General features: G+C 36.7%; 1 protein-coding gene across 2 annotated transcripts in view; it reads right to left on the reverse strand.

Moving 5' to 3' along the window:
• Positions 1–10,901, reverse strand: part of il11ra (interleukin 11 receptor subunit alpha) — a 35,617-nt gene extending 24,716 nt beyond the window's left edge. The window contains exon 1 of one of the 2 annotated variants that reach the window (XM_081353555.1): positions 10,725–10,901. The gene's annotated coding sequence lies outside the window, so the exon portion shown is untranslated. The remainder of the gene's footprint in view (positions 1–10,724) is intronic. The other variant, XM_081353556.1, reaches the window with a different exon arrangement.
• Positions 10,902–11,646: the final 745 nt, after the last annotated feature.

Here is an 11,646-nt window from a genome sequence, read left to right on the forward strand (position 1 = left end):
TAATAAGCAGTAAATTAAGAGTTTATTGAGGCAAAAGTCATAGTTAATAGTGAATATGTGTTGCCCAAACTCAAGTGTGTCCAGAACACTATATTAGTTGGGGATTAATACATTTTTCGGTAACACTTTAGTTTAGGGTCCAATTCTCACTGTTAACTAGTTGCTTGTTAGCATGCATATTACTAGGATATTGGCTGATAATTAGTACTTATGCACATATCATTCTGCATGACTATATTCTACATTCCTTAATCCAACCCAATACCTGAACTTAACAACTGCCTTACTAACTATTAATAAGCAGTAATTAGGAGTTTATTGAGAAAAAAGTTGTAGTTAATAGCTAGTAAATAGTAAAAAAAAAAAAAAATGGACCCTAATCTAGTGTGACCAATTTTTCCTATTATATTATTATTAAAATACCCATTCCTCATACTAAAATAACTTTAAGTGGCTCTATCGCTTTAATCTTGTTGTATTCACTTGTGAACAGCTAAACAACATAAACTTATTGTTTAGCCAAAGAAAATAAATGAAATATATAAAAACAAACATTTCTTTAATGTCTTGCTAATGTTGTCTAACCTCGCCCTTCTTGAAAAGCCATTTAGCTAAATCTTGAAAAAAAATGTGATTTCCTATACTCGTGTCCTTGTAAGTCTGAGATGATTGGATGCGTTTTCCCAGAGTTGCCTGCGGTGCAGGGCCACTGCAGGTCTTAGGAAAAAGAGAGCGAGCGGTTCAAGCACATCTTCGCAACAAGAGACGAGTTTCAAGGGATTCAAGGAAAATAAAGCTGCAAGTAATCTTCCCTGTTGTTTGAATGGGCAGAGATTGCTAAACAGTCCAGGATGTGGACACAGAGGGGACCAGGGCTTGTGTTCTGTCTTCGTAACTTGAATATAGACCACCCAGGGCCCTTCAGATAAAGGTGTGGTTTACAGATAATTGACTGGCAGTGCTTGCAGAATATGAGCCCATATTCTAGGAGAATGGTGATGGGGTCCGGGTCTACTGGGAGAGGCTGCCCATTTCAAGAAGAATGGGTAGGGATGTTTTTTCATCTGAAGATATGGACTTTGTCCAAACATAAACACTAGGTACAAGATGAAGTCTAGTTGGGAAACAACTGGTGGTTTTCAGTCTTACAAAGAAATACTGGAATTTTTGTTACCATGAGAACAGCACTGAAATGATGTTGTGTGCACTGCTGCCTAAGGCAAATAAGACTTAATGACTTTAACTTTTTTGGATCTGGAGGACCTGGAACTCAACCTGACGTAACTTTGAATATCACAAATCAGCCTATCAATTTCCTTTCAGAATTCATTGAATATCGTCACTGTCGGGCAGAAACCTTGCATCTCCATTTTTTTTTTACAGCCTTCACGTATTTCTGTGGGTTTTGCAAAAACGTAACCAATGAAAAGTATTTAAAAAAAAACTTGTGACTACACCTAGTATCTCCATTGGATCTTCAAACTCAAACTGTCAATCAAACCTTATAACTCCGCCCCTGCACGGTGGAAGGGTAAATAAAGTGGTTCCTTAAATAAGTACAGCATCTTCTTTACTCAAGAAATTGTATTTTTGAAATTGTATACATTGTTATCTATTTGAGGAGCGGAGAAGAGTGTTTTATTCTAGCATTTATCATCGAGTCGTAGCCAATAATTAAATAGCTTGCATGTAGCACTTCATCTTTAATAACATGAGATTGTGGCCAAATTATATATAAAAAAATAAATAAAAAAAAACTGACTGACTGCATACCTACAGTAAACGTTGTAACCAGTAAGCTGGTGAAAACGTAATGCGATGCACTTACCACCTCGGATGTGGCTGTTCTAATGACAGACAAAACATGTACGTCTGAAATTCGCTGGTCAAAAACCTTGTAACTCAATTTGAAGCTTCATTTTGGTAAAATGTTAATAATTTAATGACACATGCAAGTGTCTGACTATATATAAAGCCACAATATCAACACTGACAATGCTGTGTTTAATTATTTAAGAACTACAGTATTTTTTTTTTTTTTTTTTTTTCAAAACAAGGACTTCAGGATAGATAGATTATATCTGTAGAAATCTAACACAAACTTCCAATGTCAATGTAGGTTACAGGAACTGTTCATCTAAAAATGGAAACTTTGTTCTTATTTACTTACTTTCATGTAATTCCAAAGCTTTTCCAATTTATTTACTCCATGGGACACAATGATTAATTTTTGAGGAATATGAATGAGGACTGGGGTGGTCCTGAAAGAAGTGTTGTACTTCAGATAGTTTCATTGAATCAGTTAACACAACAATGAATCATTAAATCAGTTAACACAACACTGTCTGAATGATTAATTTCTGAATTGGACTGATCCAGTTCTCTGTGACTCAGTACAACAATGTATGACTTTGTTAGTCATATGGAATAACTTATATGATACTTTTATTGAGCTTTTGCACTCTTTGAAGCCTGAAAGCTCTGGTCCCCATTCATCGTAATTGTGTGGAAAAGAATGACCAGTACTTAATTCAAAGTCTTCCCTTTTCAGTTCTATGGAAGAAAGTAATGATGAAAGATGAAAGAATTTTAATATTTTGGTGAACTAATCTTTTAGGCTTAGCTCAATGGCAAATTGTTGCCAAACTATGTAGACTGGATAAAATCTACGACAATTATGGTTGCAGATCAAAAGGAAAAAAAGTTATCATCCACATTGTCAAAAGACGTCAACCTTTCTGCAAGGCTCCAGTGTCTCTAAGGAAGTGTAGAAGTAAATTTAACCTGGGTAATGACACAGAAAGCAAATAAACATGTGAGCCAATGCATATTTCAAGTTGCCCACCCAAAGCCTCTGTGATACCCTTCTACACGGGGAAAGCAGATGATCTAACTAGTCAAAGAAAGAGAATAGCATCTGTTTGTGGACTGCTCACAGTCAATGTTTTTGCAGTTTGACAGACACAGCTAAAAGTCTCATCGAAAGGGGTAAAATACGCACATTTGGACCTGGCTTTGAAAACAGGCATCGGTTTGACGTGAAACGGGGATAAGGCTGCGGAGCACAAGAGCTATCATAGCCACTCAAGGCTGGAATTTCCTCAGGCACTGGCCAGAATAAGATGGCTACCAGATGCCAGCTATTCACTAAGCTTTTGGCTGGTTTCCCAGGAGAATTGCAGCCTCAGCCAGTTCTGCTAGAAGGTAGACTGTCCGTGAACACTTACCCTCATTTTACTCAACACAGGATTAAACAGAAAGGACAAAAGCATCCTCCACTGATTGATTGCCTTGTTCTTTGGTTCCAAACATGGCCTGAAGACTTGATTACAACTTAGTATGGCACAAACTTTCTCTTGGAAGCAGCACCTTTCATGGAAGTTGCACTTTGGAGCGTTCTCGGTTTATGACACCAGTCATTTACCTCGAACAAGAGGTTTCCATAGACCGCAGTTGTGAGTCACAGTTAAAGCCAAACTTGGAAACGTTCATTGACCCATCAACCTCTGTGCTGTGTGAAAGCCACTATCTGCTCTTCGAAAGCAGACGTCGCCGCGCTCAAGGAATTAGAAGATCTCTCTAGAGAAGGACCTCATCGACAATGACAGCTCAACACCAGCCTCGGCTGCTTGGCATTTAAAATGGCGCCACAGTCCCGCTGCATGTAATTATGGAGGCCGTACGGGCCAAAGCTCACTTCGACAAGCTACCACATCACGAACAGCACAAAACTCCACAAAGCCAACATGTCATTTCAGCAAACGAGCGAAAGCAAATAAATGTCAGACGACGCAAAGCTCAGACCAGCAGCTGCAAGAGCCTGTTTCTTGAATCTGTATCTGGCATGAGGAATATGGCACTGGATCTGCAGAGTCTCTTTATATTCAATCAATGCCAAGTGAGTCATGGGGAGTATAAACCCCTGGAGTGCATTGTGAAGTGCTCTGAATGGCTTGTTGAACGTTCTCCAGTGTCGTTTATCAAGTCTCAGGCTGGTTGAAGGTTGACAACTCCCTGCGGAGGTGATACTGTTTGACCTGCTGCATGTGATAGGGGCTGAATAGAGACAACTGAAGATGATCCACTGGTGAAAGGTTTGCTTAGCATCAAGCAGCATGACAGCTAGAGTATCAGATATTGCCTGCAGGTATATGCATTTGTATATGGTTCCCAAACAGATGGGAGTTCTCTCCAGAAGATAAAGTACTTTCTTTGTGCCTATGACTCACACCTGCTGGGAAACGGCACACATATTCTCTTACCACTGTTCCAACATGCTTGGCTCATAGAATGCCTGTCTCTGGCATGAGAGGGGAAACAAAAACTGCACAACATCCAGACACAAGCACTGCAGCACAATCGAACCCTCTGCAGACAGAACTTTGTTTGAATATCCTTCCTGATAGCAGTCATATGTCTACCAAACATTTATTCTTGTAATGTGTGCATAGTGAGGCCATTCCTCAAACGGATTACAACCATTTGAAACCCCTTATTAAATCTGAGTGGCAGCAAGAGATCTTCAGAGATAAAAGGCTTTAGCTGAATCAAAGCGAGCTGCCATGACAGGCCCGAGCCAAGAGAATTCTTACCGCCTAAAATCAAACTGCCAACACTTATAAGTGAGGTAATTAGAACCCTTATGTCTCATAAGATGATTTTAAAGAGAAAAACATGATACTAGTTTTAAAAGATGGATTATATATACTTTTAACTTTGTTGAATCTATTATCTTCCTATTTTTAAAAAGTTTTTTTTTTTTTGTCCCCCATTCAGACTTTCTAAAAGTATAAACTTTTAGGGCGTTTTCACACCTTTAGGGTGTTTGTTTCAGAACCCCTTACTTCGGTTCGCTTAGGCATATATGAGCATGGCAATCGCTGTGGGAGCATAAAAGGAAGAGCGACTATCACATTATGTGTTGTTTATGTGCGTGTGGCAGTCGTCCATGAGGGGCTGCCGCTTTTACTTTCTTTTAGTTATTTTAGTTTTAGTTATTTTAGTAACTAACAATGAACAATACATTTGTTAAAATATTGATTAATCTTTTTTAATGTTAGTTTATAAAAATAGAGTTGTTCATTGTTTTTTCATATTAGTTCACAGTGCATTAACTAATGTTAAAAAGTAAAGCGTTGCTTTTATATTATTTGTTACAGAAAAGGCAAACAATCAGGCTAAAATACTTTATCATTTACCGTCAACATTCAGCAAATGCGCATAGTTACATCATTTAAACAAATCTCTGAATATCTAATAAACATTTAATTTCACAAACCTTGAATATTTAATCGAATCCAGCTGTGATATCTTAAGAAGTGTGCATTTGTAGCCTGCATAAACGTGTTACTGCGAGTGACGGTCGGTCCGTGCAAAGTAAGAGACGCGATCGAAAAACTTGAAATCCTTCATTTTAAAATATGCTGTGCTATATGCAGTTGCCCACTGTGTCAAATTCATATCGTTTCACTGTGTGCTGTATGTAAAATTAGCATTACCTTGTCTTTATTTGAAAAAATATGATTACCAGTGCGCACGAAATTACCAGATTACTGAGTGCCATGTTACAGTGTTTACTTCCTTTTTATTCATATATTTTTAAACAATTAATTTATTTGTGAAAAATACTATATTAGGATTGCAAATTCAAGAAGTTGCCATCTAAAGTACAAGCATTTTTTTAAGGATTTGTTTTCTAATTTATTTCTTATTTATTAAATATTGATTAAAATAAATATAAAGTATATATATATATATATATATATATATATATATATATATATATATATATATATATATATATATATATATATATATATATATATATATATATATATACACTCACCTAAAGGATTATTAGGAACACCATACTAATACTGTGTTTGACCCCCTTTCGCCTTCAGAACTGCCTTAATTCTACGTGGCATTGATTCAACAAGGTGCTGAAAGCATTCTTTAGAAATGTTGGCCCATATTGATAGGATAGCATCTTGCAGTTGATGGAGATTTGTGGGATGCACATCCAGGGCACGAAGCTCCCATTCCACCACATCCCAAAGATGCTCTATTTGGTTGAGATCTGGTGACTGTGGGGGCCATTTTATTACAGTGAACTCATTGTCATGTTCAAGAAACCAATTTGAAATGATTCCAGCTTTGTGACATGGTGCATTATCCTGCTGGAAGTAGCCATCAGAGGATGGGTACATGGTGGTCATAAAGGGATGGACATGGTCAGAAACAATGCTCAGGTAGGCTGTGGCATTTAAACGATGCCCAATTGGAACTAAGGGGCCTAAAGTGTGCCAAGAAAACATCCCCCACACCATTACACCACCACCACCAGCCTGCACAGTGGTAACAAGGCATGATGGATCCATGTTCTCATTCTGTTTACGCCAAATTCTGACTCTACCATCTGAATGTCTCAACAGAAATCGAGACTCATCAGACCAGGCAACATTTTTCCAGTCTTCAACTGTCCAATTTTGGTGAGCTCGTGCAAATTGTAACCTCTTTTTCCTATTTGTAGTGGAGATGAGTGGTACCCAGTGGGGTCTTCTGCTGTTGTAGCCCATCCGCCTCAAGGTTGTGCGTGTTGTGGCTTCACAAATGCTTTGCTGCATACCTCGGTTGTAACGAGTGGTTATTTCAGTCAAAGTTGCTCTTCTATCAGCTTGAATCAGTCGGCCCATTCTCCTCTGACCTCTAGCATCAACAAGGCATTTTCGCCCACAGGACTGCCGCATACTGGATGTTTTTCTCTTTTCACACCATTGTTTGTAAACCCTAGAAATGGTTGTGCGTGAAAATCCCAGTAACTGAGCAGATTGTGAAAGACTCAGACCGGCCCATCTGGCAACAACAACCATGCCACGCTCAAAATTGCTTAAATCACCTTTCTTTCCCATTCTTACATTCAGTTTGGAGTTCAGGAGATTGTCTTGACCAGGACCACACCCCTAAATCCATTGAAGCAACTGCCATGTGATTGGTTGATTAGATAATTGCATTAATGAGAAATTGAACAGGTGTTCCTAATAATCCTTTAGGTGAGTGTATATGTATATATATATATATATATATATATATATATATATATATATATATATATATATATATATATATATAATATATATAAATCTCGGCTTTATATCAGCCACCCTGCTCTCTAAGATATCGGCATCGGTCATCAAAAAACCAATGTCGGTTGACCACTAGTCATGAAAGCTTATCGTTTGCATGCGTCTTTAAGCACTGCGGTTTAAAAACATGTGATTGAAGAGCAATTAGCAGCGAAAGAGAACTCATTTCAGTATATGAAGTCGCTGCTTAGAGTGTGTGAGAACTGAACTGAGTGCTTTTTCCAAGTACTTGCAAGTAAACAAATACATTTATGTCTTAAGTGAACGTAAACAGTTGAGAAAAAAAACAAACAAAAAAAACGCACAAGTATATTGGATCCATGCAGTCGGTCTTAAAGTGACAGCCAAATGTCACTTTTGTCATTATTAATGCTAATCAAACAACAACAAAAGAGAGAAAATCTCTCACTGCTCTTGATTGAATCACTTAATAAGAATAAATGTATATTTAATTACACAGTAAAGACTATGCATTTTTTCATACATTTACTTTATACATTTTATGTAGTATTTCTAGTGCTTCAAGTTTTTCAGGTAGTCCTTTTTCATGTGTCTTTGTTCTATTGTAGTTTGTCTTTTTCACTTTCTTTTTCAGTTTACTTGTCTTCAGTAAGCTTGAGAGTTTTTTCATGATATATATTGTTATCGTGAAATAAAATTACTCATATTGCGATATAAGATTTTGGTCATATCGCCCACCCCCATGTAGAAGTATAAATTATTAGTAGTAGTAGTTCACTAAGGTTAACTAAACAACTGTAAAGTGTTACTAAAAACAGTACAGATTACGCAATATAAATGCCAGATGAAAACGTTTTCAAATGATGATGGTGAACATATGCAAAAACCTTATACCTGATATAATTTCATTACAGAAAAACTTCAATCAGGTCAAAAAAAAAAAAACTGAATTTGATATTCAACACAAAAATAAACTCACTTTTTGCACAACCTGCCATGTCCTGCATTTCACCAAGTAGACTTCAAAGACCAGGACAAACATCCTCTATTTCAGTTTAATTACCACATTTCCCAACTGTGGGGCTTCACCAGAAATCGACACTTTCAACTCATAAACAAACCCTTAACGAACTTGAACTCTTCTGCAATGACTCACCCTGCCCTCGCATTACAGTTTCAAGGAAAATGACAAAATCTAAAGCATCACGCTGCATAATTAACCGCCCAATTACTGTCCAATGCATATATATCTTTTGTAGGGAAACTGATCCTGAGCAAATACATACGAAACCGTTTAGGCGGCCTAAGCGAAATGTATGAAATCCCATCTAGGGCCTCAAGCAAGTTAAATCTTGGAGCAGGCTAGAGCCAACACACCGTCGGTGTGCCAGTGAGATAGTCGACCACGTCCCCTTCGCTGAGGCCCTTTTCCCCGGACAGAACAAAGAGCACTCAAGTCTAATTCGAAATTGATTACAGCCACTCATAATGCGTGCTGAAATATGCATTGGAAATGAGTGTGCTGAACGAGGAACAGAGCTTGGCAAGTCAGAAAACCAGAGAGGATTCAGAGGGGATGGAGCCGTGCATTCCACCGCCAAACAAACTTTGCAGACGTATCGCTTTCCAGCATTTAGAGGGTTTAAAAAAAAAAAAACTGGACTTGTTTTTCTCATGTTTGCATTCCGCTTTCTAGTATTTACAGTACATAAACTTTCTTGAATGCACATCTGGGCAGATGTTGTCTATGTAGGGTTCAGCTGCTAGACATGATGATGTTCTTAATATCTGGCTAAAGCGAGGCCTGATGTGGAAACTAAGAGAGTGGTCTGTATTTAAGGAGTTTTTCAAAAGTAGTCAAGACAGTTTGGACTGTGCAACCAGTGTACACTGGATCCAAGGTTAGAATACACAAAGAGTTTCAGCACAAATGACTGGAGACACTGTTCCCAAACAGTTTAAAAACAAAGACCTTTCCAAGAGATTATAAGCATTAAATGTCTCGTTCTGTCTTATGTCTAAGATGTACAAACAATTATATTCACCGTCCACTGTAACTGCACAGGCAAGCTTATGAAAGCACACTGGAGTAAAGAAGAGTAAGGGAAAGCAATGGCAATTGTAAATGACCGGATTCTGATTGACTGAAAAAAAAAAAAAAAATTGAAAGTGAAAGTGCTATCTAATGGCGTTATCGTTAGAGTTGTTTTGTGGACTCTGCTATTTTTTACATTTAAAACAATTTTCAAAACGATATTGTTATCGCTATAGTTGTGTGAATGGGCCTTAAAACTCAAAAATGTAACATCAGTAACTTTTTGTAACGCATTTTCCATATCAAATTGTTGGTCTTGCTTTTATACAAAGTCTCATATAACTTTTAATGTCCTTCTTAATCTTAATACAAAGTCTCATATAACTTTTAAATGTCCTTCTTAATCTTAAAATATGTCAAGTTTTTAAGGATGTTGTGCTTTAATTAGCATATACACATTCAATTTAATTCTACACAAAATATTGAAGTTTACCATTTGCTGTTAGATTTATCACAGATCTCTATTACAATTATAGAGCACTTGTGTTTCAAGTGTAACATTGGCCAAGTTACGCCTTTAAGTGATTTTAGTAATGACTGCTAATATGTCAAAGTTGTTTGAGGCAAACTGCTATCTATGCTCTCCTCTATTTAGTCATGTGATGCTGGCAGAGTTTATTTTTGGACACATGGCACTTCTATTGTTAATACGGTTATTTAATTCCTAAGCACCTAAACAGAACGTAAAGTATGAGCTTCACTGTAAACTGAAAAGGTATGGCTGATCAAGCCCATAAGGGGACAGGATCCCTAACATTCAAACTAATGACAAATCAATATGCGTTTCAATTAACAAATTGTACATTTTTGTAAAATGAAAATAATAATGAAAGAATATTTTAATGGTATTCACATTTGGTTACGTTATCAAAGATGGAGATAACTGACATAAATAGGAAAAGATGAAATTATATAATAAAATAAAAAATACATTTAAAACATGGAAAAACAACTTTTAAAAGACTTTAAAAAGCTATTTAAAAAAAATGACAGAAGAAAAGCTAATGAAAAAAATATTTGAGAATAGCCACTCTATCAAATATTTTAAAGTGCTTATATATATATATATATATATATATATATATATATATATATATATATATATTTTTTTTTTTTTTTTTTTTTTTTTTTTGTAAATTTGCTGTACGTAACATTTCTACGTAGTACACAAGTTACTGTAGACTAGATTAATATTTTAACAAATAACGATGTTCCTCTGTTCCACAGTAAATACATCATCACGTAGTCTACTCAACAGGTATCGACCTGCTAGTTACTCTGTACATGCGAAGTTGTCTCCGTTTTTCAAATGCAAATTCTTAAAACATAACGTTTTTAACATAATAAACTGCTTATCTTCACTGCAGCGGACAAATTTCCAAGCGCAGCTCCCAGAGCTCACAGTTATATGATCTCCCAGGGGTCGCCGAAACTTTGTTCTCACTGCCACTATGATGCCATTTCTAACACACACAACATTTTCCCAAAACGAAGCTCTTAAAGTTCTTCTGGTCAATCCTTACCTTACTTTTCTTCAAACATTAAACGAGCATTTTGACGCGGTTCCTCTCCATTGCTTTGGCTTCGCTTCACATTCGTAGTAGTCAGAGGGTTTAGATGAGACTTCCTCTCCGCTGTTCCCATTGGATTAGAGCTCTGTCAGTACACACATGCTCGCGCCAGGATTTCCTGTCCTGGGCGGTGTTTCCACTGGCATACTACCATTCTTTTCGTAGCCTACTTAAAAAAACAAAACAAAAAAACAACAAGTGTGTAGGATGCCTTCTGCACATTTACTCTATGTGATTTTCTGTAATGACTGGAACAACCTTGATTGTTTTTAATTATTATGATTACAGATGAACAGTAAAATCTAATCTCAGTCAAAAAAAAAGTACAAACTAATTACTAAGCTTACAATAAAACTTTGGTAGCATTTATAATTAAATGATACAAATTATGCTAAATTATGCCTACATTCGTTATTAATAATGCACACGTATGCATGTACGCCTATATTAAAACTCTTAAAGTAGACAAGAAATGGAAGTTATGATAGACTTTTCGATAACACTTTACAATAATGTTCATTAGTTAAGTAAGGGTTAATGCCCGACGAGGTGTCCATTATCAGGTATTAATGGACGACGGCGCGTCGGACGGTTGCCTCCGCCGAAGTACCGCTTATACCATGGTCACTTGCCAAATAACACATTTTTAAAACATTAGTTTATATTTTTATTAGTTTTACAATCGAAATCTAAAGTTACAAGTTACAAACAATAACTTGGTTTCCTTGGTTACGCCTGACGGTTTATTTAGGTGTACATTATCACTTTTTAACGGACACCCTGCAGCCAATCAGAATCGAGTATTCACCCAGACCATGGTATAACAACTACCTTAGTTACCATGAACTAAGAATGAATACTTCTACAGCATTTG

Source organism: Scardinius erythrophthalmus (genome assembly GCF_964197995.2).
Source record: "Scardinius erythrophthalmus genome assembly, chromosome: 23".
Classification (NCBI taxonomy): Eukaryota; Metazoa; Chordata; class Actinopteri; order Cypriniformes; family Leuciscidae; genus Scardinius; species Scardinius erythrophthalmus.